Genomic DNA, 25,038 nt, shown 5'->3' with positions numbered 1-25,038 from the left:
GAGGGTTCAGCCCAGTGGAGGCGGCCACACTTCAGGCTTTGCTCCAAGGAGAACTGACTGCACCTGCCTGCCCCCTCAAGGCCTGCCTGACGCAGCCACCCTGTGGGGGTGTGGGATGGTTGGCGTCTTTCTTCTACGCTCATCTCCTCTTTGCAAGTTGGGGGTGAGGTGGGAGGCTGGGCAAGGAAGTAAGTTCTCGCTTGGCACTTCCTCACCAAAGACTGGTTTTGTCTTGAGTTGGCTCCATAGCCTCCAGGCCCAACCTGCCTCCCATTGGGCATTTTCAGGGGCTCTTGTTTTCTGTTTTTTTCTTTGCCCGGCTGACACCTTGATTTCCTTTTTTTTTCTTTTTTTTTTTTTTGGAGATGGGGTCTCACTATGTTGCCCAAGCTGGTCTTGAGCTCCTGGCCTCAAGTGATCGTCCTGTATTGGCCTCCCAAGGAGCTGGAAGTACATGCATGAGCTATTAGGCTTGGCTTCAGGGGCTCTTTAAAGACCTCTGGCAAACCCCCTCCAGCTGCAGCTTAGCTTGTGCTTCCCCAGTGGGCTGTCTTCTGGCCCTAGGTCTCAGGTAGGCCCCTCCACCACTGGTTCTCACCACTGGACTCCCCTTTGTCTTCTGGAAGGGACCCCAGGTCAGCCTCTCTCCCATGTCCTTGCCCCTTATCAGTGAGAATGGAGTTACATCCCACCCACATCCTTCACCCCCTACCACCCCTGCCTTAGGCCCCTTGAACTTTCATGCTTTCTGCAGAAAAGGCATGCCAACCTCTCTCTAGATTTCACCACTGGGTCGTCCCATTCTCTGGGTCTGGGTGAAGGAAGGAGTTCCTCTCTCACCCCCTGAGAGAACAGCAGCCACAAGCTGCAGTAGCTCTCTCTCCAAAGAAATCCTGTAAATTCCCTTCCTCTTCCATCTGCACTTTCTCCACTGCAATATTCTTGAAATAGGTAAGAGACTTCAAAAGTCAGGAAACAAGTTGTTGACTGATTGATTTGAAAACTCCTCCAGCAAGTGTCACACTCACTGGGGCCTGATGTCTACTGGCTTAGGTCAAAGTTTCCATTCTGAGGCTGCGCCTGTGAGATCCGCCAGAGCATGTGTGTCCTGTGAGATGCGCCAGAGCACGTGTGTCCTGTGTGATCTGCCAGAGCATGTGTGTCCTGTGATCCGCCAGAGCACGAGTGTCCTGTGAGATCCGCCAGAGCACGTGTGTCCTGTGTGATCCGCCAGAGCACGTGTGGCCTGTGATCCGCCAGAGCACGTGTGGCCTGTGATCCGCCAGAGCACGTGTGCCTGAATTGCAGTTCCTTGCCATTCCTGAATCAACCCTTTGTTTTGGAAGAGAAAAAGTTCCAATTTTGATACCCTGGTACATAAGCAAGAAGGAATATGGTACAATATAGATGAACACCTCCTGAAACAAAGTCTCATAAGGGAGCTACTGTGCAGTGGCTTGACTGGGTATATGAATCTAAGCTGAGGATTGAAGGAAATGAAACATTTGATTGGGGCAAAGAAGGGAGAGAATTCATTCAGTTCAACACAAGTGTAGAGGGCTCCTCCTGAGTGCCAGGCGCTGAGTACCAAGCAACCAGAAGTTTACAATCTCCACAGAGAGGGATCTGAGTAGGGGGGTGAGAAGTGAAATTTGGACAGGTAGGATGGACTGTCAAAAGTGGGCTGTGGACATAGGCCTGGAGTCAGAGAGCACTGTCCTCTGCATTTTAGGAAGGTGGGGAAGCCTGTGTGCATGTGTCTGTGGGTCTGTGTGGAATGGGATGTGCAGTGTGGAGGTGTGTGAATAGTGAAGGCAAAGGAGGGTGTGTGGAGAGGTGTGTGTGAGATAGTTGTGTGCATGTATGTAGGTGTGTGGAGAGGTGTGAGATAGTTGTGTGCGTGTATGTAGGTGTGTGGAGAGGTGTGAGATGGTTGTGTGTGTATGTAGGTGTGTGGAGAGGTGTGTGTGTGAGATGGTTGTGTGTGTGTATGTAGGTGTGTGGAGAGGTTTGTGTGAGATGGTTGTGTGCGTGTATGTAGGTGTGTGGAGAGGTGTGTGTGAGATGGCTGTGTGCGTGTATGTAGGTGCATGGAGAGGTGTGTGTGAGATGGTTGTGTATGTGTGTGGAGAAGTGTGTGTGAGATGGTCGTGTGTATATGTAGGTGTGTGGAGAAGTGTGTGAGATGTGTGTGTATGTAGGTGTGTGGAGAGGTATGTGAGATGGAGAGGTTGTGTATGTGTATGTAGGTGTGTGGAGAGGTGTATGTGTGAGATGGTTGTGTGCATGTATGTAGGTATGTGGAGAGGTGTGTGTGAGATGGAGAGGTTGTGTGCATGTAGGTGTGTGGAGAGGTGTGTGTGAGATGGCTGTGTGCGTGTATGTAGGTGCATGGAGAGGTGTGTGTGAGAGATGGTTGTGTGTGTATGTAGGTGTGTAGAGAGGTGTGTGAGATGGTTGTGTGCGTGTATGTAGAAGGGTGGAGAAGTGTGTGTGTGACATGGTTGTGTGCATGTATGTAGAAGTGGCGCATATATATGTACTTCGGGAGGCCCTGTGTGTGGAGTGTGAGTGAGTGGCAGGTTTAGAGTGCAGGTGTGTGTGGGGAGTGCAGGTGTGTGCATGTGTGTATGTGGGTAGTGGGGGGTGTGTATGTGGTGGCATGTTTAGTAGCATTGAGTGGGTGTGTGTGTATCATGCTGTGTTTGTATAGCACAGCCGTGTGTAGTAGAGTTGTATGAACATCTGGGGGACTGTGGTTGTGTGGGACTGTGTGTGTGTGAGTAGTCTGTGTGTTGAGTGATACAGTATATGTGTGAAGTGTGTACAGTGGGTGCTTATTAGTGGGGTGTGTGTGATTAATGAGTGCCGTGAGTAGACAGTGGTGTATGTAGTGGCAGGCATTTAGTGGAATTATGTGTGAGTGGTGGAGTATGTAGTAGTGGGTTGTATGTGTGTAGGGGTGTATAGTAGTATGTTTTTAGTAACATGTATTTGTAAGAAGTGGGGAGTGTGTGAGTGGTGGGTATGTGTGCTGAGTGGGGTGTCTGTAGAGTGGGATTGTGTGTAGGGGTTGTGCATATCACATTGGGTGTGTCTAGAAGGGTTGTGCGTGTGTGCTTAGTGGGTGTAGTAGTGAGGTTGTGGTGAATGTGAGTTATATAGTTGTGTTTGTGTACATTGTGTGTATGAGAGTGGTATGTGTAGCAGTGTTGTGTTAGGGGTGTGTGTGTGTAGTGGTTACTGAATAAGAACTATGTGAAGGACAGATGCTTTCTTTATTGAATTAAAACATGCCTGGGTGAGAGAGAGACAGAGCAGCAGAGAGAGAGAGGCAGAGACAGACAGGGAGACAGAGACAGAGGCAGAGACAGGGAGACAGGAAAAGACAGACAGTGGCAGAGAGACAGACAGAGGCAGAGTGTCATGAAGAGATGAGACAGAGACAGTGGCAGAGAGGCAGACAGAGTCAGAGACAGAAAAGCAGAGAGAGATGAAGAGAGACACAGAGAGGCCTGGAATGTCCTGTGTGATGCCAGCCAGGGGTGCCTGTTGTCTCTCCTGCAGTCAATTCCTCTAAAGCCCCAGCCTCCTTCTTAGAGAACCTATCCTTGGCCTATTCTCAGACTGAACTTCTCCAGTGAGTGGGCAGCCGCCTCCAACTGAGCCCAACTGTACAGGGCAGGTTCTTCCGGGAATTCGGGACTCACAGGCTCTGGTTTGGGAGTGCCATTCATGAATGTCCACAGGGGCCAGGCCTGCCTGTAGGTGAGCCACACAGGCTGGGGGAGGGCACAGAAGTGGTGTGGGCTGTGGCAGATCCACGAGGGGATGACCCAGAGGACGCCTGGGCACCAGGCCAAGCCAATCGGGTCTGCAGGCAATACCGCGGGGCTCCTGGTCTGTGCGCTCAGCACATTCCTCTTCTGTTGCGTGAACTCTTGAAAGGGCAAGTGAGGTAAAGCCATGGTCACAGAGAAAGGGAGTCCGTGGAGACAGAAGAGTAAGTGGGTCTGCAAGGCAAGGGAGAGGGAGGGACCTGTGGGTCAGGATAGGTACAGTGGACTGAACTGTGTCCCTCCAAAACTTGTGTGCTGAAGCCCCAACCCCTAATGTCACTGTGTCTGGACACGGGGTCTTTAAGGAGGTAAATAAGGATAAATGAGGTCCTAAGGGTGGAGCCCCAATCCAATAGGAATGGTGTCCTTATAGGAAGAGGAAGGGATGCCAGGGATGGGCGTGCGCAGAGAAAGCAGAGAAAGGACCAAGTGGGGAAAGGGTGAGAAGTCAGCCATCTGCAAGCCAAGGAGAGAGGGTCAGAGAAACCTTGATTTTGAGTGCTCACACCTCGATCTTGAACTCCCAGCCTCCAGCACTGTGAGAAATACATTTCTGTTATTTAAGCCACCCAGTCTGTGTATTTTGTCCTGGCAGCCCGAACAGACTCAAACAAGAAGTAATGGTTGTGATGTCTTTGCAGGCCCTGGTTCAGTTGTACCATTCAGTCAAACATTGGAGCAGTATTGAGTGTTGCAGGGTGTCCTAGGCTCTGAGTCTACAGCAGGGAAACAAGGAGCCTGCTCTCATTGAGCTCACAGGCTCAAAGGATGCAGCCACATCATAGGACGTTTCAGTAGGTTCCCTGTGCTGTTAAAGCTCCCGTGTGTGCATGTGATTCAGGCTCCAACAATTCCCGGCCAAGACAACAGCACAGAGGCCCTGGACCACCTCTGGGTGTTCTGTACAGTGGGCCCTTGGGGGCCTGGTCTTTCACCCACTGGGGTGCAATATAAACCCTCTTCAGATGCCAGAACCAAATGAGGGTTCTGGGCTCTCAAGAGCCTTGACCACAGGAAATCATACCTGCTTTTTTTTTTTTTTTTTTGAGGCAGAGTCTCACTCTATCGCCCAAGCTGGAGTGCAGTGGCACCATCTTGGCTCACTGCAACCTCCGCCTCCCAGGTTCAAGCAATTCTCATGCCTCAGCTTCCCAAGTAGCTGGGACTACAGGCGTGTGCCACCACATCCGGCTAATTTTTGTATTTGTAGAAGAGACAGAGTTTCTCCATGTTGCCCAGGCTAGTCTCGAACTCCTGGCCTCAAGTGATTCACCTGCCTTGGCCTCCCAAAGTGCTGGGATTACAGGCACAAGCCACCGTGCCCAGCCCCATACCTGCTTTTAAAGGGGAATTTTATTCTAAGTCAGAAAATTCCAGTGTAGAAGGAAAAAAAATCCATAGCAAGAACATCATATTTCCCTTTATTCCTCTTCTACCATTTTCTCTAGAAATGAAAGACCCTTAGATTAGAGTAATTTTCAAAATGAACTTTCTTCTGTCAACAGCATTTTGATTGAAGTGGTAAGGATGATGTCTACTTTGGCTTACAGTAAAAACCCTCAGCTAACTTCTGTTAGCTAGCTGAATGTTAATACCTAATATTCTCACCAAAACAAGACTGCCCTCAAAAAGAAAATAGACTCTACTGTAAAATAAATCAAATTAAATAAAGTGACACCATCAAATGCTGACAAGGATGCAGAGGACAGAAACTCACTGGTTGAAGCTGGGGAATGCAAAATGGTGTAGCCACTTTGGAAAACCATTTGGCACTGTCTTCTCCAGTTAAACAGATACTTCCCCTATAACCCAGAGATGCCAATGACCCACTCATAGGTATTTACCAAAGTGAATAGAAAACTTATGTTCAAACAAACAAAAGCCTGTATGGAAATGTTTCTAGGAACTCTACTCATTTTTTTTTCTATTTTTTTAGTGACAAGGTCTTACTCGGTCACCCAGGCTGGCGTGCAATGGTACGATCACAGCTCAATGCAGCCTCGACCTCCTGGGCTCAAGCCATCCTCCGCTTCAACCTCCTGAGTAGAATAACTGGCACCTCAAGTATGTGACACCAAGTCTGGCTAGTTTTTTTAACTTCTATTGTAGAGATAAGGTCTTGCTATGTTGCCCAGGCTGGTCTCAAACACCTGGGCTCAAGCAACCCTCCCATATCAGCCTCCCAAAGTGCTGGGATTACAGGTGTGAGCCACCATGCCCAGCCTTGTAGTTCTATGCATAATTACCAAAAGGAATGAGCTACTGATACACACGACAACATGGATTAATCTTAGACTCATTTTGCTAAGTGAAAGAAGCCAAACCCAAGGCCGGGCACAGGGGCTCATGCCTGTAATCCCAGCACTTTGGGAGGCCGAGGCAGGCGGATCACGAGGTCAGGAGATCCAGACCATCCTGGCCAACATGGTGAAGCCCCGCCTGTACTAAAAGTACAAAAATTAGCTAGACTTGGCAGCACGCACCTGTAGTCCCAGCTACTTGGGAGGCTGAGGCAGCAGAATCGCTTGAACCCAAGACAGGGAGGTTGCAGTGAGCCAAGATCGCACCACTGCACTCCAGCCTCGCAACAGAGCGAGACTCCGTCTCAAAAAAAAAAGAAGAAGAAGAAGAAGAAGCCAAACCCCAAAGTCTACATGTGTAATTCCATTCATATGACATTTTAGAAAAGGCAAAACTACAAGGACAACAGACATATCAATGGTTGCAGGGACTTGGGGGAGGGGAGCAGTTAATTGCACAGGGACACATAGGGTGACTGTATTAGTCCATTTTCACACTGCTGATAAAGACATACCCGAGACTGGGAAGAAAAAGGGGTTTAATTGGACTTACAGATCCATATGGCTGCGGAGGTCTCAGAATCATGGCAGGAGGCGCAAGGCACTTCTTACATGGCAGCAGCAAGAAAAAATTAGGAAGATGCAAAAGCAGAAACCCCTGATAAAACCATCAGATCTCATGAGACTTATTCACTATCACGAAAACAGTATCGGGGAAACCACCCCTGTGATTCAAATTATCTCCCACCAGGTCCCTCCCCCAACATATGGGAATTATGATAATACAATTCAAGGTGAGATCTGGATGGGGACACAGAGCCAAACCATACCAGCGACTTTCACAGTGATGGAACTTTACCTATGGTACTGGGATAGTGGATATATGGTGATCTACACAATTGTCAATTTCATACTTTATTTTTTCATACTGCATGAACTTTATTGCATGCAGATTAAAAAATAATCAAACAGCATATTAAAGACCTAATATGGAAAACAGACTGTGAGAAATGAATCTAACCTTATTCTAAATTTATGATATAACCTCACTAAAGGGGCTGAGGGAAAAGGAGCTGACCTAAGTAATTTTGAAAGCTTGTATTTTAACCAGAAACTGTAAGGCTAAATAACTATATTAAGCACTGTACTCTAGTTTATAAATTTGTTTCTCACAGGCTATGGGTTAAAAATTCTGAAAGTAGACTGGGCACAGTGGCTCACGCCTGTAATCCCAGCACTTTGGAAGGCTGAGGTGGGTGGATTGCTTGGCCCCAGGAGTTTGAGGCCAGCTTGGACAACATGTGGAATCCCATCTCTACAAAAAATATAAAAATAAGCTGGGTGTGGTGGCATAAGCATGTGGTCCCAGCTACTTGGGAGGCTAAGGTGGGAGGATCACTTGAGCCTGGGGAGGTTGAGGCTGCAGTGAGCTAAGATTGTGCAACTGCACTCCCGCCTAGGTGATAGAGTGAGGCTCTGTCTCAAAAAAGAAAAAAAAAATTATGAAAGCATTATAAAGAAGGGGGAAATGCTAGCATGAAGCCTAGGGTATTGGATTTATTTTGGAGACATCAGCATGAATTCAGGTTTAGTTTAATTGGTAGATAGGTAGGTTGGTAGACAGATGGTAGATGGCAGATAGACAGATGATAGAGAATAGACAGATAAAGAGGTGAGAGTAGACATTTATGAACATGAGTCAATATATATGTATATTTCCTGAGCCTGTCCACTGAGAGAGCCGAGAAGCAATGACACCTCCAATAGCAATGAACACGCCCTCACTCAGATCTTGGTTTCTAAATACAATTCACCAACCAAAAGAAGCAGGGCTTCTTGGATACCTGGCTTGATACTAGGGCTGGGGCTGGAAAAATATGAGATGAGCCTGGAACATCATATGGTGTTCACAACTACGGAAGTGCTCCAAAAGCAAAATACACAGGCACACTGAGGAGTGCAGGACCCGAGCAGAAAGAGCCACCGATGGCCAAGGCTGGAACAATGGGAGCAATGAAATAATATAGCATTAGATTATAACCTAGAGTAGGAAATAAAAACACAGGAGTCCATACTAATATAAATAAATGATTTGATTGAATCAATAAATAGGAGATAAGAGACAGATCCTCCTGATAAAGAATTCTAAATAATGTATGTAGATACTCCTCCTCCAGGAGGTGGAATTTAATCCTCCTTTTCTTGACTGTGGGCTGGAATGGATTTAGTAACTTACTCCTAAAGAACAGAGTATGGGCAGGGCGCAGTGGCTCACACCTGTAATCCCAGCACTTTGGGAAGCCGAGGTGGGCAGATCACTTGAGGCCAGGCGTTTGAGTCCAGCCTGGGTAACATGGCAAAACCCTGTCTCTACAAAAAATACAAATGTTAGCCGGGCATGGTGCCCACCCCCTGTAGTCCCAGCTACTTGGGAGGCTAAGGTGGGAGGATCACCTGAGCCCGGGAAGTCGAGGCTTCAGTGAGCCAAGATTGCGCCACTGTACTCCAGCCTGGGTGACAGAGGAGACCCTGTCTAAAACAAACAAACAAACAAAACAGAATATGAAGACGAAAATTTGAAACTGTAGTGAGGAAACCTGGCAGACAACACCTGAACCAAGTGATCAAGATTAACATGCCATGTGGATGTCAGGTACCCTTTATGTGATGGGATGACAAGGGCACTTCACTTCTGTGTGTTCTTCCCAAAAGCCCCTAACACCAGTCTACTCATGAGAAAACATCAGACAAACCCAAAGTAAGGGACATCCTATGAAATGCCGGACCAATGCTCCTCACAATTGTTAAGGTCATGAAAAACAGGAAAAGTCAAAACTGTCACAGACCAAAGGAAACTAAGGAGACACACTGAGTAAATGCCACATGGGATCTGGGAACACTGGTGAAATCCAGCCAAAGTCTGGAGCTTAGCTGATAAGTTGTGTCATTAGTGGTTAATTCCCTGGTTCTGGTCATTGTACCATTGTTATGTAGGATTTCAGCATTAAGGGAGAGTGGGCAAGGGGGGGCACGTGAAGCTTTCTGTACTATCTTGGCACCTACTCTATGCATCTAAAAATGTTCAAATAAAACTTACTACGAGGAAAAGAACATGGGATTTACTGAAAGAATCAGATATGCCCAGCTGGGCACGGTGGCTCATGCCTGTAATCCCAGCACTTTGGGAGGCCGAGGTGGGCGGATCACTTGAGGTCAAGAGTTTGAGACCAGCCTGGCCAACATGACAAAACCCCATCTCTTCTGAAAATACAAAAATTAGCCAGGCATGGTGACACTTGTCTGTAGTCCCAGCTGCTCAGGAGGCTGAGGCAGGAGAATCGCTTGATTCTCCTGAGATCGTGCCACTGCACTCTAGCCTGGGCAACAGAGTGAGACACTGTCTCAAAAAAAAGAAGAATCAGATATACTCAGACTGAGTTAAACTGGGTATATCTGAGTTATCAAAGCTTTTTAAAGGCTAATGAAGCAACAATATCCACAAATGAATACATTTTCCAAATGTTCTGAAATGAGCACTTAGCAGTGACTCCTAAGGAAGTTATAAGAACTTGAATGTGGCACATCTTTCCTCTAAAGGCTGATGTTCTCTGTTAAGTCACCTGATTGTGAGTTATTTTGATTAAACTGGGAGATGAATGTGAACTAACAACACTGTAAAACAAATGCAGGATCTTGTGGCCACTCGTCAAAACACAGCCGTCTGAGGGCTGCTGGCATTTCTCAACTTCCAGCATCACATTGGAATTCACAGATGGCAATTTCATGATGGGTTATTTAAGAAAAATTAAGATGTCTATATCATAGAGGAAAAGCTATATGGGCTGGGCACGGTGGCTCACACCTGTAATCCCAGCACTTTGGGAGGCCGAGGTGGGTGGATCACCTGAGGTCAGGAGTTCAAGACCAGCCTGACCAACATGGAGAAACCCTGTCTCTACTAAAAATACAAAACTAGCCAGGCATGGTGGTGTATGCCTGTAATCCCAGCTACTTGGGAGGCTGAGGCAGGAGAACTGCTTGAATCCTGGAGGTGGAGGTTGCGGTGAGCCGGGATCGTGCCACTGCACTCTAGCCTGGGCAACAAGAGCGAAACTTCATTTCAAAAAAAAAAAAGCTATACCCCCATTAATTGAAACCATTGCCAGAAACATAAAATCAACACTAGAATTCAATAAAATAAGGAACCCTTACTGTTTATCGGGCTTTCTATAATACTAGGTGTTGTCAGGGATGTAAAGATAAAAATCTCATCATTCCTGACTGTGGCAGTTTACAATCTTGTTGGGACTCAAACAAGTAGGACCTACCAGTGGAACCTTAGTGTGATAGTACTTAACAGACCAGGACACCAGAATGAATGGTCCAAGGCAGAACAGGACTCCTTATTCAATGGATGGGGTGGAGGACTACAGTTGCCCTGGAGGTCTTCTCAGAAAAAGACAGATTTGAGCACAACCCTGATGAATGGACAGATTCGAGTTGATGGAAAGGAGGCATGGCGTGTTTAAAACACCAAGGCAAGAGTGCCAGGGGCACTCCCCAGAGTCAGCAAGTACCTGGTTTTGCTGGAGGCAGGGCTCATGGGATGTGATGGGAGAAGTTGGAAACAGGGTCTGGGATTTCTGTGAAGGAGGCTGGGTGAAGGTTTGTGAATCTGGATTTCTCTGTCTAGTTAGTGTGGAGTCACCAAAGGCCTTGGGGAAAGGAGGAGTGATCAAAGCAGGTTTTCAGGAAGATGAAGCTCATTTTATCACAACAGATAGAGAGACTAGAGGAAAAACACTTGGGAGGCAGCAAGGCTCTAACCTGGTAAGGCACAGCACTCCTGTTGCCCAGGCTGGGAGTGCAGCAGTGCAATCTCGGCTCACTGAAGCCTGGATTTCCCATGCTTATGTGATCCTCCCTCCTCAGCCTCCCAAGTAGTTGGGACTGCAGGTGGTCGCCACTATGCCCAGCTAATTTTTGTATTTTTCATAGAAATGGGGTTTTGCCACATTACACAGGCTGGACTCAAACTCCTGGCTTCAAGTGATTTGCCCACCTCGGCCTCCCAAAGTGCTGGAATTACAGGCATGTGCCACTGTGCCCAGCCCTTGGGAGGCTTTTTTTTTTTTTTTTTTTTTGCGATGGAGTTTTACTCTTGTTGCAGGCTAGAGTGTAGTGGCACGATCCCGGCTCACTGCAAACTCCACGTCCCAGGTTTAAGCAATTCTCCTGCCTCAGCCTCCCAAGTAACTGGGATTACAGGCATACACCACCATGCCTGGCTAGTTTTGTATTTTTAGTAGAGATAGGGTTTCTCCATGTTGGTCAGGCTGGTCTCGAACTCCTGACCTCAGGTGATCCATCCACCTCGGCCTCCCAAAGTGCTGGGATTACAGGCGTGAGCCACCGCATCCGGCGGGAGGCATTTCTGATGTTCATTTCTCTTTGCCTCTTACTTCACCGTTAAGTTTGTAGCTAAATTCTACTACTTCCTTTTACATGCCAGCTGTATCTGCTCCATGGGCCACTTTTCCCACTAGCTCTGGTCCCTTCCTGCCTGTTTTTCCAGCTGAGTTTCCTGCAGGCATCTTAACCTGCCATTGCCTTCTCTGTCTTCATTATTTGATGTGTCTGGCCCCAGCCACACAGCTCCCACTTCTCTCTGGCCTCTAAGACCTTCTGAAGCATTTAGAACAATGCCCCACATCTGAAAAGTGAACAGCGCTGGTTCTCACATTCGGGGAGTAGGCTCAGTTTTGCAGGCAGTTAGAACTGCGCAGTTCCCCCAGGACAGCAGCAGGCAAGGAGCAAGATCGGCCCCCTTGGCAACCTACTTTAAACCACCTGAGGAAAAGGCATTTATTACTGTGAGGCTTAAAATAAAATAAGAGACAGAGTATTTTTTTTTCTTAATTATGCATTTTAAATATCAATATGTGCATTTGCTTTTACAGTTATAAATTTTCTCATGTTTCAGACAACAGCTTGTAACAGTTTTGAATCCATTAAGATGTTGCTTTCAATTTGAAATATTTTGTGTATACATGTATATAAAAAATAACCCAATGTATGACTCATCTGACAGATGTTTAAGATCAATAAAGGCTTATTTTTCAACATGCAGTTAGGAAGAGAGGGAAGCAAGCCAACCTCTCTACACTGTCGTTTTGCTGGCTTGTTTTTGCAGTGGTACCAATAGTGGTTTTTGGAGGGAACCATGTGCCTTCAGCCTATCTAGTTAAGATCAGATACCACAATCAACAAAGACAGAGTATTCGTTTTTTTTTTTTCTTTTTTTTGAGACAGGGTATTGTTCTGTCACCCAGGCTGGAGGGTAGTGGCACGATCATAACTCACTGTAGCCTCATACTCTTGGGCTCAAGCGATCCTCCAGCCTCAGCCTCCTAAAGTGCTGGGATTATAGGCGTGAGCCACTGTACCTGGCCTACAATATCTTAAGAATATAATGTTAGTTTGTGAACAGGAGCTCCAGGACAGACAAAACAACAGCATGGGATGAAAGGAAAGCTGTGGACCTGAGGAAAGAAACTGAAGACAAAAGCTAGATTATTACAAGAGGAGTCAGTAATTAAAAACAGCAACGCTTAAATGGAAAGTAGAGAGGCAAAAGCAGAAGCAAGAGGAGGGCCAGGAGGCTATTACACAGACTAAAGGTGGGGGTGAGTGGGTTGGAATGGCCGTGATTGGATGCTAGAAGGATCCGGCACTGACAAGAAAAGGGGAGGGACATTAGTGGGAAAACTGGTAAAATCTGAATAAAGTCTTTAGTTAATAGTAATGTACTGATGTTAAATTCCTGGTTTCGATAACTGCACCATTATACCACTGTAAAAAACATGACTGGGCAACCCCCTTTGGGTCCCCTCCCTTTGTATGGGAGCTCTGCTTTCACTCTATTAAATCTTGCAACTGCACTCTTCTGGTCCGTGTTTGTTACGGCTTGAGCTGAGCTTTCACTCACCGTTCACCACTGCTGTTTGCCGCCGTCGCAGACCTGCCGCTGACTTCCATCCCTCCGGATCCGGCAGGGTGTTCACTGTGCTCCTGATCCAGCGAGGCACCCATTGCCGCTCCTGATTGGGCTAAAGGCTTGCCATTGTTCCTGCACGGCTAAGTGCCCGGGTTCATCCTAATCGAGCTGAACACTAGTCGCTGGGTTCCACGATTCTCTTCCGTGACCCACAGCTTCTAATAGAGCTATAACACTCACCCGTGGCCCAAGATTCCATTCCTTGGAATCCATGAGGCCAAGAACCCCAGGTCAGAGAACACGAGGCTTGCCACCATCTTGGAAGTGGCCCACTGCCATCTTGGGAGCTCTGTGAGCAAGGACCCCCGGTAACATTTATACAATGGAAATTTTCTACAGCAGTAAAATGGACTATGGATGCAAGTTCTGAACACATAACCACGGAAATATCTCAGAAATATATTGAGTGGCTACTCCCACTAGAACAACCACCCCTGTTGCCTCTGGAGACCAGAAGCAGCTGCCAGCTCTGGCACCTCCCATCGTCAAGACAGATTTTGGCTTCCTTAGGGAGAGTGTATCTGACTTGCAGACCTGGCCCATGCTGCAACGCAGCCGGGAAAAGCAAATCTCTGTTACTTCCAAATTCTCTCATGGTAAGCAAGGTTTAGATTATGAGGTAGAACATTTCCAAACTATAGAAAGGGGGATGAGAAAGGAGACAACTGAAAAGAATATCAAACATGACTATAGACCCCTACAAAAAGACAGGAGATATAGGAAGCGGGTGAGCCAGGAAAGTGGTTAATCTAAATAAGCTGTTCTTAACGTTTTAAAAGTAGTAACAATAGAGAATTGAATTCTCAGATAATATTTTATGGGAGATGAAGAAGAGATAGAGAATTAAAAACATTCTGCCCTTTGTCCAGTTTTGAAGATTAATATAGATAATGATTAGCTCTAGGCATTGAAAGAAATATATCTAAATATTTCGTTAAATTGAAAAGATAATCCCTTTGGGGCAGTAATATTGGAATGGGAGGGAAGAAGGGTTTCAGGGGCACTGGTAATGTTCCTATGCTAGTTACATCAGTGTGTGAAAATTTATCAAACTGTACACTTATGATATGTATACTTTTCTTGTCTATGTTATACTTAATAAAGTTGTTTAAACTTTAAAAAAAAAACAGGGCTATGTAAGATGCTGATATTTACAGGACCTGAGTGAGAAGAATATGGAACCTCTCTTTTCTACATTTCCAAGTTTTCTGCAAAGATAACATTAATTCAAAAGAAAAAGTTTTTGTTGTTGTTGTTTGTTTTTTTGTGAGACAGATTTTCACTCTTGTTGCCCAGGCTGGAGTGCAATGGCACGATCTCCGCTCACTGCAACCTCCACCTTCCAGGTACAAGCGATTCTCCTGTCTCAGCCTCCCAAGTAGCTTGGATTACAGACACGCGCCACCACGCCCGGCTGTTTTTCTTTTGTATTTAGTAGAGACGGAGTTTCACCATGTTAGTCAGGCTGGTCATGAACTCCTGACCTCAGGTGACCCACCCGTCTTGGCCTCTCCTGCACCTGGCCAAGAAAAAGGTTTTAAAAAGAAGAGCGATCAGAATGTGATGATGTCGCTGTAGGGTATAAGACAGAGAGTCAAGATTGTCTCAAAGGTTCTTTCCTGAACAATTGTGGTGTTAGGATATCCATTGGTTTTCATCCACAGTTACTGGCACATGACTCCCATAGCCCTTGCTACAGTCTTTTGTTATATTGTTGTGTTGGGCCTCAGGGGCAGGCCCCTGACCTTCTCCTGGCTTTCTGATTGTGAGTCTTTTTTTTTAATTTTTAGATGGAGTCTCACTCTGTTGCCCAGGCTGGAGTGCAGTGGTGCGACCTTGGCTCACTGTAACCTCTCCGCATCCCGGGTTCAAGTGGTTCTCCTGCCTCAACCCCCCAAGTAGCTGGGACTATAAGTGTGTGCCACCAAGCCCAGCTAATTTTTGTATTTTTAGTAAATATGGGGTTTCATCATGTTGGCCAGGATGGTCTCGATCTCCTGACCTCGTGATCTGCCCACCTCGGCCTCCCAAAGTGCTGGGATTACAGGAGGGAGCCACCGCGCCCTGCCGTAGATTGCGGGTCTTAAGATTCTCCCATGAGAGGGACTCACCCTACTCCCTGGGAGAAGGAATGCTGATGTCATGAAGCTTCCATAAAACCCCAAGAGGACAGGGTTCAGTGAACTTCTGGGTAGCTGAACAGTGGAGGTTCCTGGAGGGTGGCGCCCACGGAGGTATGGAAGCTCTCCCCCTTCCTCCAAACCTTGCCCTATGTGTCTCTTCACCTGTGTCCTTTACAATATCCATTATAATAAACCAGTGGGCCAGGCACGGTGGCTCACACCTGTAATCCCAGCACCTGTAATCCCAGCACTTTGGAAGGCCAAAGCAGGCAGATCGCCTGAGGTCAGGAGTTCGAGACCAGCTTGGCCAACATGACGAAACCCTGTCTCTACTAAAAATATAAAAATCTAGCCAGGTGTGGTGGTGCATGCCTGTAGTGCCAGCTTCTTGGGAGGCTGAGACACGACAATCACTTAAACCTGGTAGGCGGAGGTTGCAGTGAGCTGGGATCGCACCACTGCACTCTAGCCTGGGCGACAGAGCAACACTCCGTCTCAAAAATAAATAAATAAAAATAAACCAGTGAACATAAGCATTTCTCTGAGTTCTGTGAGCCACTCTAGCAAATTAATCGAAACCAAACAGGGGGTCAGGGGGTCATGGGAACCCCAACTTCAAGCTGATCTGTCAGAAGTTCTGTGGAGGCCTGGACTTGCAACTGGTATATGTGAGGAGTCTTGGGGACTGAGTCCTCACCTTGTGGGATCTGACACTCTCTCCAGGTAGTGACAGAACTGAATTAGAGGACGCCCAGCTGGTGTCTGCTGCTTGGTGTGTAGAGAAAACCCCATACACATTTAGTCATAGGTCTTCTGTGTTGACTGTTGTTGCGGTGTGAGTAGAGAGTTTTCTCTACACAACAATAAAATTGGAATGTCTGGAGGTAGGATGCAGGCACTGGTGTTTTTAATTTTTAAGTAGTCAAAGTGGAGAACTCCTAGTCTCCCCACTTCTCTCTGATGAAGAACCACTAAATTAACTCATTTAAATTCTGTATGCTCAACCGGGCATGGTGCCTCATGCCTGCAATCTCAGTACTTTGGGAGGCCAAAGTGGGAGGATCACTTGAGCCCAGGAGTTCAAGACCAGCCTGGGCAATATAGACCCCATCTCTACAAAAAATTAGTAAGTTAGCCAGGTGTGGGGGTGCATCTGTAGTGCAGCTACTTGGGAGGCTGAGGTGGGAGGATCACTTGAGTCCAGGAGATCAAGGCTGCAGTGAGCTGTGATCACACCACCACACTCCAGCCTGGGTAACAGACTGAGATCCTGTCTCAAGAAATAAAATAACAAATAAATTCAGTATACTCCTGTGCAGTGGGTAACTTTTACATTTCTATTTTGCAAATGAAACTGAGATCACAGATGTTACATGACTGGGTAATCCACAGTCAAACAGCTAGTAAGCGGCACGATTCACATCTTCTGACACCAAATTCATTCTCCAGCCAGTGAGTGGGAGCCCATGCAGAGCATCAGGAGCACTGAAGAGAAGACATTCTTCACAATGGCAGCCCCCATGGCCCTGAGCACACCTGGGAATCCAGGGTTATAAACTGGAGTCATCAGGGTCTTGGCTGCGCATCCCACAGGGACCACCTTTGCACAGTGTGCCCTGCCATTGTGCCCCACACTGGTTGGGACAGGTCATGGGCATAGCAAAAGTTATCTGGGCACATTCAGCAGGTCAGAGAAACCTCCCAGCCTAGAACACACTATGAGCGCCTCTGAACCACTCTCTGTGCTTGCCTTTTGCTCTGTATGGGGTTTAGCACTTGCAGGCACTGGAAATTTCACTCGCCCTTGGAAACTCCATTCCCCCAGAGCCTGTCTTTCATCCTGCTTCCTTCTCACCCCATTTTGCCTCTGATCCTCACATCCTCTAAAGTGGAGTTCCTACAAAGTATATGCACCTTTCTCATGCTAGAGTGTACTGTAGCTCATTTTGTAATTCTGATATATTTATAACTCTCTGACGTTTTTGTATATTTATGTTTTCATTTTTATTTTTTGGAGACAGCGTCTTGCTCTGTCGCCCAAGCTGGAGTCTAGTGGCAAGATCTCAGCTCACTGCAACCTCCGATTCCTGGGTTCATGCAATTCTTGTGCCTCAGCCTCCCGAGTAGCTGGGACTACAGGCACGCGTTAACCACAACTGGCTTATTTTTTTTGTGTTTCAGTAGACACTGGGTTTCACCATGTTGGCCAGGCTGGTCTCGAACTCCTGTCCTCAGGCAATCTGCCCACAGTGGCCTCCCAAACTGCTGGGATTACAGGCATGAGCCACCATGCCTGGCTGTATTTACAATTTTTTTTTTTGAAACGGAGTCTCACTCTGTCACGCAAGCTGGAGTGCAGTGGCTTGATCACCGCAACCTCCGCCTCCCAGGTTCAAGCGATTCTCCTGTCTCAGCCTCCTGAGTAGCTGGGATTACAGGCATGTGCCATCATGCCCGGCTAATTTGGTATTTTTAGTAGAGACAGGGTTTCTCCATGTTGATCAGGCTGGTCTTGAACTCCCGACTTCAGGTGATCCGCCTGCCTCAGCCCCCCAAAGTGCTGGGATGACAGGCATGAGCCACTATGCCCGGCCGGGTATTTATGTTTTTAAACTGTTTTCTGTGTAAACTCTATAAGGGGCAGGGATTTTTTGCCCCCCCCCGCCCCCGCCCCGGTTGGCATCCCCTAGGACAACGCCTGGCCCTAGTAGGTGTTCGATAAATATATACAGGTTGAATATCCCTTAACCGAGATGCTTGGCACCAGAAGCATTTAGGATTTCAGATTTTGGAATATTTGCATTATACCAATTGAACACCCCTAATCTGAAAATCCAAAATTAGAAATGCTCCAATGAGGCCAGGTGTGGTGGCTCATGCCAGTAATCCCAGCACTATGGAAGGCCAAGGTGGGACCATCACTTGAGGCCAGAAATTCCAGACCGGCCTGGGCAACATGGTGAAGCCTCCTCTCTTACAAAAAATACAAAAATTAGCCAGAGGCTGGGCCTGGTTGTTCATGCCTGCAATCTCAGCACTTTGGGAGGCCGAGGCGGTGGATCCATCCCTTGAGCCTAGGAGTTCGAGACCAGCCTGGGCAACACAGTGAGACTCTGTGCTAAAAATACAAAAATTAGCGGACATGGTGGCAGGTGCCTGCAGTCCCAGCTACTGGGGGTTGGGACGCTGAGGCGGGAGGATTGCCATAGCTGGGAAAGTCGAGGCTGTAGTGAGCCATGACCGCGCCACTGCATCCCAGCCTGGGCAACAGAAGTGACAGCCTTTCTTAAAAGAAAATAAAGTTAAAAGAAGAAAAAAGAAGTGCTCCAATGTGCATTTCTTTTAAGGTCAGCGCTCAAAAACTTTCAGATTTTGAAGCATTTCGGATTTCAGATGTTTGGATTAGGGATGCTCAACCTGTATTGATTTAATATGCGGTGGAAACGTGACGACCTAGGTTTTAAGTCGCGGTTTCCTCAGTGGTGGTTTGGGGTATTACCCCTGCCTGGCCGGCCTACCGGCTTGTTTCCAGAAGATGGTACCCCGAGAGCTGCGAACCGCCAAGCTCCGCAGCGCGCAGGGCCCCGACAGGGACCAGCGAGGTCTGCTCCAAGGGTCACCCCAGGCTCCAAACTGGCCAGAGCCGCCCTGAGATTTGCGGAGGCCGCCTTGCCCCCACCCCGCCCCGCAACCCCGGACCCGCCCCGCCCCCTCTCCCGTTCGCTCGCCCCGCCCCCTGTTCGCCCACTGCGCCGGGACACCGAGGGGGCGGCGCCTCGAGGCCGGGAGGAGTGTTGCGTCGCGGCCTCCAGACACAAAGAGCGGCCGGCGTGACGGGGGTGGTGCCGCGCTCCTGGCCCCGCGCGGGCGGACGGCGGAGGCGCCTCCCAGGTGAGCCGGACCCGGGCGTCCGGTAGGCCATTCAGGCGGCTGGTGTGGTCTAGAGTCCGGGGCCGCCCCTGCGTCGCGACCCGCGCCTCAGTCACCAGACCCGGCTCCGGGAGCGCGGCCTCGGGTGCTCCTCGCGGTGCGGGGCGCAGACTCTGCGCATCTGCGGTGGTGCCTGCTCTTCCGGTCGCCCTCGAGGGCGGGGCGCGGGTCACGCCCTAAAATACCGCGCCCGCTGGGCCGAACGCTTGAAAACCTGGTTTCCCGAGGGCGGCGGCGCGGGCGCCGTGGGAAGGAGGGCCGGGGTCCAGCACATCCCCAAGGCTCGGCCTGAGGCGGGCGGCCTTGGCCGGGGCCCCCCGTGGTGATGAGCTATGCGGTGCCTGCAGTCTGCCCAGCGCGGGCTGTTTCTTCTGGCGCTGCTGGCGTCTGGTCGAGGCCCAGGATTCCCTCCCGCCAGTGTGGCTGCGGTCCCCCACGGAGCGGGACCCGCGTTCGTGGCGCTTGGGACGGTTGATTGAAAGGGTGGAGAAGTCTGTTGCGAATTTTATCTGTTGTACTCGTTTTGCAGATTCGCCCCTTTCCTCCCGCCTGTGCGCGCAGTCACACACACCATGTGGGAGTCTCTGATCGCGTTGGGTTCATACTCATCGATCGTGCCTGGGTACTGATGCCCCATTGTTAGGAGCTCTGCGTAGGGCTGTATGTTTGCACAGGACTCACGTGAGGAAGGGTGGCCACGTTTCTTTCTGCTCTGTGAGACTTAGGCCAAGCCCTGGAACTAGGGAGGGAGGTTCAGGAAGAGACCGATGAAGCTGGTGGGGCCTTGGAGAAGGGCAAGTGATTTTCAAGGTCAGTAGTAAGAGGGGTCATGAGTGGTAAGTTTTTTCTTAGAGGCCTTTGCTATGACTTACAGGTTTTTCACACTGGACTTAAAATACTTTTAAAAGCAGAGTTTTTGTTCTTGTTGTTGCTGTTTTTGACACGAAGTTTCACTCTTGTTGCCCAGGCTGGAGTGCAATGGTGCCATCTCGGCTCACTGCAACCTCTGCCTCCCGGATTCAAGCGATTCTCCTGCCTCAGCCTCCCGAGTAGCTGGGATTACAGGCGCCTGTTACCACACCCAGCTAATTTTTTGTGTTTTTAGTGGAGATGGGGGTTTCAACATGTTCCCCAGGCTGGTCTCGAACTCCTGACCTTCAGGTGATCCAGCTGCCTCGGCCTCCCAAAATTCTGGGATTACAGGCGTGAGCCACTGCGCCCGGCCAAGTTTTTGTTTTGTTTTTGTTTTTTAATTTTATTTTACTTTAAGTTTTGGGATACATGTGCAGAACGTTCCGGTTTGTTACATGGGTATACATGTGCCATGATGGTTTGCTGCACCTATCAACCGGTCATCTAGATTTTAAGCCCCGCATACATTAGGTATTTGTCCTAATGCTCTCCCTCCTTTTGCCCCCCACCCGCCCCGACAGGTCCCGGTGTGTGAGGTGTGTGATGTTCCCCTCCCTGTGTCCATGTGTTCTCATTGTCATCTCCCACTTATGAGTGAGAACATGCGGTGTTTGGTTTTCTGTTCTTGTGTTAGTTTGCTGAGAATGATGGCTTCCCACTTTATGCATGTCCCTGCAAAGGACATGAACTCATTGTTTTTTATGGCTACGTAGTATTCCATGGTGTATCTGTACCACATTTTCTTTATTCAGTCTATCCGTGATGGGCATTTGGGTTGGTTCCAAGTCTTTGCTATTGTAAATAGTGCTGCAATAAACATACATGTTTATGTGTCTTTATAGTAGAATGATTTATAGTCCTTTGGGTATATACCCAGTAATGGGATCACCGGGTCAAATGTTATTTTTGGTTCTAGATCCTTGAGGAATTGCCACACTGTCTTCCACAATGGTTGAACTAATTTACACTCCCACCAACAGTGTAAAAGCGTTCCTATTCCTCCACAGCCTCTCCAGCATCTGTTGTTTCCTTACTTTTTAATAATTACCATTCTAACTGGTGTGAGATGGTATCTCATTGTGGTTTTGATTTGCATTTCTCTAATGACCAGTGATGATGAGCTTTTTTTTTTTTTATATATGTTTGTTGGCTGCATAAATGTCTTCTTTTGAGAAGGGTCTCTTCATATCCTTTGGCCACTTTTTGATGGGGTTGTTTTTTTCTTGTAAATTTGTTTAAGTTCCTTGTATATTCTGGATATTAGATCTTTGTCAGAAGGGTAGATTGCAAAAATTTTACCCCGTTCTGTAGGTTGCCTGTTCACTCTGAAGAGTTTCTTTTGCTGTGGAGAAGCTCTTAGGTTAGATCCCATTTGTCAGTTTTGGCTTTTGTTGCCATTGCTTTTGGTGTTTTAGTCATGAAGTCTTTGCCCATGCCTGTGTCCTGAATAGTATTGCCTAGGTTTTCTTTTAGGTTTTTTATGGTTTTGGGTTTTACATTTAAGTCTTTAATCCATCTTGAGTTAATTTTTGCATACGGTGTAAGGAAGGGGTCCAGTTTCTGTTTACTGCATATGGCTAGCCAGTTTTCCCAGCACAGTTTATTAAATAGGAAATCCTTTCCCCACTGTTTGTTTTTGTCAGGTTTGTCGAAGATCAGATAGTTGTAGAAAGCAGAGTTTGTTTTTTTTTTAAAGTAGTTAAAACTCATCTGTTAAACAGAACACTGAATCAGCAGCCTAGCAGTTTTATGAACTGTGTGCAAGAATGCTTGTATATTAAAAGGAAAATGCTCAGGTGTTAGAGAAGCAGTCTACTTTCATGCTTGTCCCTTTTGTTTGACTTACACATCATCCATTAGCGGTTTAAATGATGACAGATTGAATTGATCTGTATTGGCAAATAAAAGTGGGATGTGTGTTTATGTAAAGTTCAGGTGCAATAAAAATTAGAGGATAACTCTTTTCTGTAGAATGAGAAAACAGCAAGCCTTCTCCAAGGAACTTGGACTTCAGATTTTTTTTTCTTTAATGTAGAGCTGGGAGTCTTGCCCAGGGTGGTCTCCAACTCCTGGGCTGAAGTGATCCACCTGCCTCAGCCTCCCAAAATGCTGAGATTACAGGTATGAGCCACCACACCTGACTTCAGATAACATTTAACTCCATCAAATTAGAAAGAAAGCACTTTATAGAGGAATAGTTAGGACTTAAGCAAAAAGTTTTGTTTTTGTCTTTTTTTTTGGATGGAGTCTCTCTCTGTTGCCAGGCTGGAGTGCAGTGGCGCGATCTCAGCTCACTGCTATCTCCACCTCCCAGGTTCAAGCGATTCCCCTGCCTCAGCCTCCTGAGTAGCTGGGATTATAGGAGTGCACCACCACGCCCAGCTAATTTTTGTATTTTAGTAAAGACGGGGTTTCACCATGGTGGCCAGGATGGTCTCCATCTCCTGACCTCGTGATCCACCCGCCTCGGCCTCCCAAGGTGCTGGGATTACAGGCATGAGCCACCACGCCCGGCCGGACTTGAGCAAAATTTAATTGAGCAGTTTATATTAACTTTGATGGAAACTTTTTCGCTAACTCATACTTACCCCATATGTTGTGATTTATAGGACTGCTCTGAGGTGGGTGAATTGATATGGTCATTTGCTAAGAGCATGTTGCAAGTCTTTTAATGTTAGGGTGTCCTTTGAACATTTGGTGATGGAAAATAGAATAACAAGAATGGCAAAGTTCCAACTGTAAGTGTCTGTAGCTTCCCCTTTTACAGTGAGTTCAAGTTCCTTGGAGAAGGCTTGCTATTTTCTCATTCTACAAAAAAGAGTTATCCTCTAATTTTTATTGCACCTGAAGTTTATATAAACACACATATTCCACTTTTATTTGCCAATACAGATCAATTCAATCTGTCATCATTTAAACCACTAATGGCTCTTTTTAACTTTTTTAGAAGATGGCACATGTGGCATTTGAGACTTAGGGCATGTGAGCGGGGCTCTGTGAGCACATTCTTTCTACGGTGGACATTTACTTTTGGATTTTTTTTTTTTTTTTTTTTTTTTTTTTTTTAGCTGAGAAGGAGTCTCGCTCTGTCACCCAGGTTGGAGTGCAGTGGCACAATCTTGGCTCACTGCAATCTCTGCCTCCCGGGTTCAAGCGATTCTCTTGCCTCAGCCTCCTGAGTAGCTGGGATTATAGGTGCCTGACACCACGCTCAGCTAATTTTTGTATTTTTAGTAGAGACAGAGTTTCGCCATGTTGGCCAGGCTGGTCTCAAACTCCTGACCTCAAATGATCCACTTGCCTTGGCTTCACAAGCGATGGGATTGCGGGCGTGAGCCACTGCACCCAGCCTACTTTTGGATCTTGCCATGAGCAGGTAACTACTAGATAGCTTTCCTCTTTCCCGGCACAAGACAGATTTGGAAGCAGGAAGCAAAAACAGGAGCAGTGTCTTGGCCTCACACCTGAACTGGCGTGGCTTCCTAGCTGCAGGTAATAGTGTCCTCTGCCCTGGAAGGCATTTCCAGCCCTGTGGCCACTTTGCTGTTCCATTCCTTGGTTATTGTGTAAGTAGTTAAGCGGCGGTGGCTGTAACTGGAATCTAGGTTTGAGTTTAGCTTAGTCCTTGGCTTCAAGTGCAGATGAGGAATTCAGGCTCAAGGCCAAGACATTTGGTTACTCACAAGCAGAGGCCAAAAGTTTGGGTCATACTCTACCTGGAGCTATTTGGAGGCAGGCTTTCCGTCTCCCACCTTGGGGTAACTTTGAGCCTCCTAGATTCTGATTATTGTTGTTTGTGAATGGAGAGACAATTTTCTGGGGCAGAGGAGTCTTTTGGAGCATGGCTTGTATTTTCATCCTTTTTTGACCTAGGTTCGAGCATGCATCTGGCGCTGCCTAGTTGTACTCCCCTCTCTGAACCCGGATTGTCTTTCCTCGGACTTCAGAAAGATAATGGAGCCTTCCATCATCCTCCAAGCGAGGTGACCCGTTTCTCCCAAGACTGCTGTATAGTCTCCCTGGAGTCAAAGTCATTTGTTAGTTTCTGAAACAGCAGAGCTCTCTAGGTACCTCTGAAGCAATCAAGTTTGAGAACCTCTAGGATATACCAATTTTTGTGCATTGATTGTTACTTTGTATCTCATAAGGGGCAATCGTTACAATTTTTTTTTTTTTTTTTTTTGAGATGGAGTCTCACTCTGTCACCCAGGCTGGAGTGCCATGGCACAATCTTGGCTCACCGCAACCTCTGCCTGCTGGGTTCAAGCGATTCTCCTGTCTTAGCCTCCTGAGTAGCTGGGATTATAGGTGTCCACCTCCACGCCCAGCTAATTTTTGTAGTTTTTAGTAGAGACGGGGTTTCACCGCGTTGGCTACGCTGGTCGCGAACTCCTGACCTCAGGTGATCCGCCCGCCTCGGCCTCCCAAAGTGCTGGGATTACAGGCTTGAGCCACTGTGCCCGGCCCACACATCCTCTTATAACCTTATTTTTGGATCTACTTTGTTGAGTAAAGTAATGATTTTGGTTTGTTGGAGTTTCTAAGAGTGGTCAGAGACCTGAAGGGCAATCACTCTTCAAAATCTCTCAGTTTTTAAGCCTCTGGTAAAGAATTTTACATTCGTAGAGTATATCAGTTAGGATATTTTAGCCACTAGTGTTGGAAAACCCAACTCAGTCTGGCTTAAATACACAGGGAGTTCACAGAAGACCTCAGGATGGGCTGCTCCATGGTTGAAGTGGCCCTGAGGGACCCAGGTGGCTCCTCTTCTGCACACAGCCTCTCACATCCGTGGGGAGAGGGAGCTTGGCTTCTGCGACTTCTGTGCCTCTCTGAAGAATGAGGAGTGACAGCTGGTGCCCCCAGCCAGGGTAGTG

General features: G+C 47.5%; 1 protein-coding gene across 3 annotated transcripts in view; it reads left to right on the top strand.

Annotated features, from left to right (window-relative positions):
• The first annotated feature begins 19,072 nt into the window (after nucleotides 1–19,072).
• Nucleotides 19,073–25,038, top strand: part of NINL (ninein like) — a 133,945-nt gene continuing 127,979 nt past the window's right edge. For 2 of the 3 annotated variants that reach the window (XM_024238922.2, XM_063720692.1), the window contains exon 1: nucleotides 19,088–19,210. The gene's annotated coding sequence lies outside the window, so the exon portion shown is untranslated. Of the gene's footprint in view, nucleotides 19,211–25,038 lie in introns of all 3 variants that reach the window. The other variant, XM_024238921.3, reaches the window with a different exon arrangement.

The sequence above is a fragment of the Pongo abelii genome, chromosome 21 (genome assembly GCF_028885655.2).
Source record: "Pongo abelii isolate AG06213 chromosome 21, NHGRI_mPonAbe1-v2.0_pri, whole genome shotgun sequence".
NCBI classification, from domain to species: domain Eukaryota; kingdom Metazoa; phylum Chordata; class Mammalia; order Primates; family Hominidae; genus Pongo; species Pongo abelii.
The sequence above is the reverse complement of the archived record's forward strand: the minus strand, read 5'-3'. Positions and strand labels throughout refer to the sequence as shown.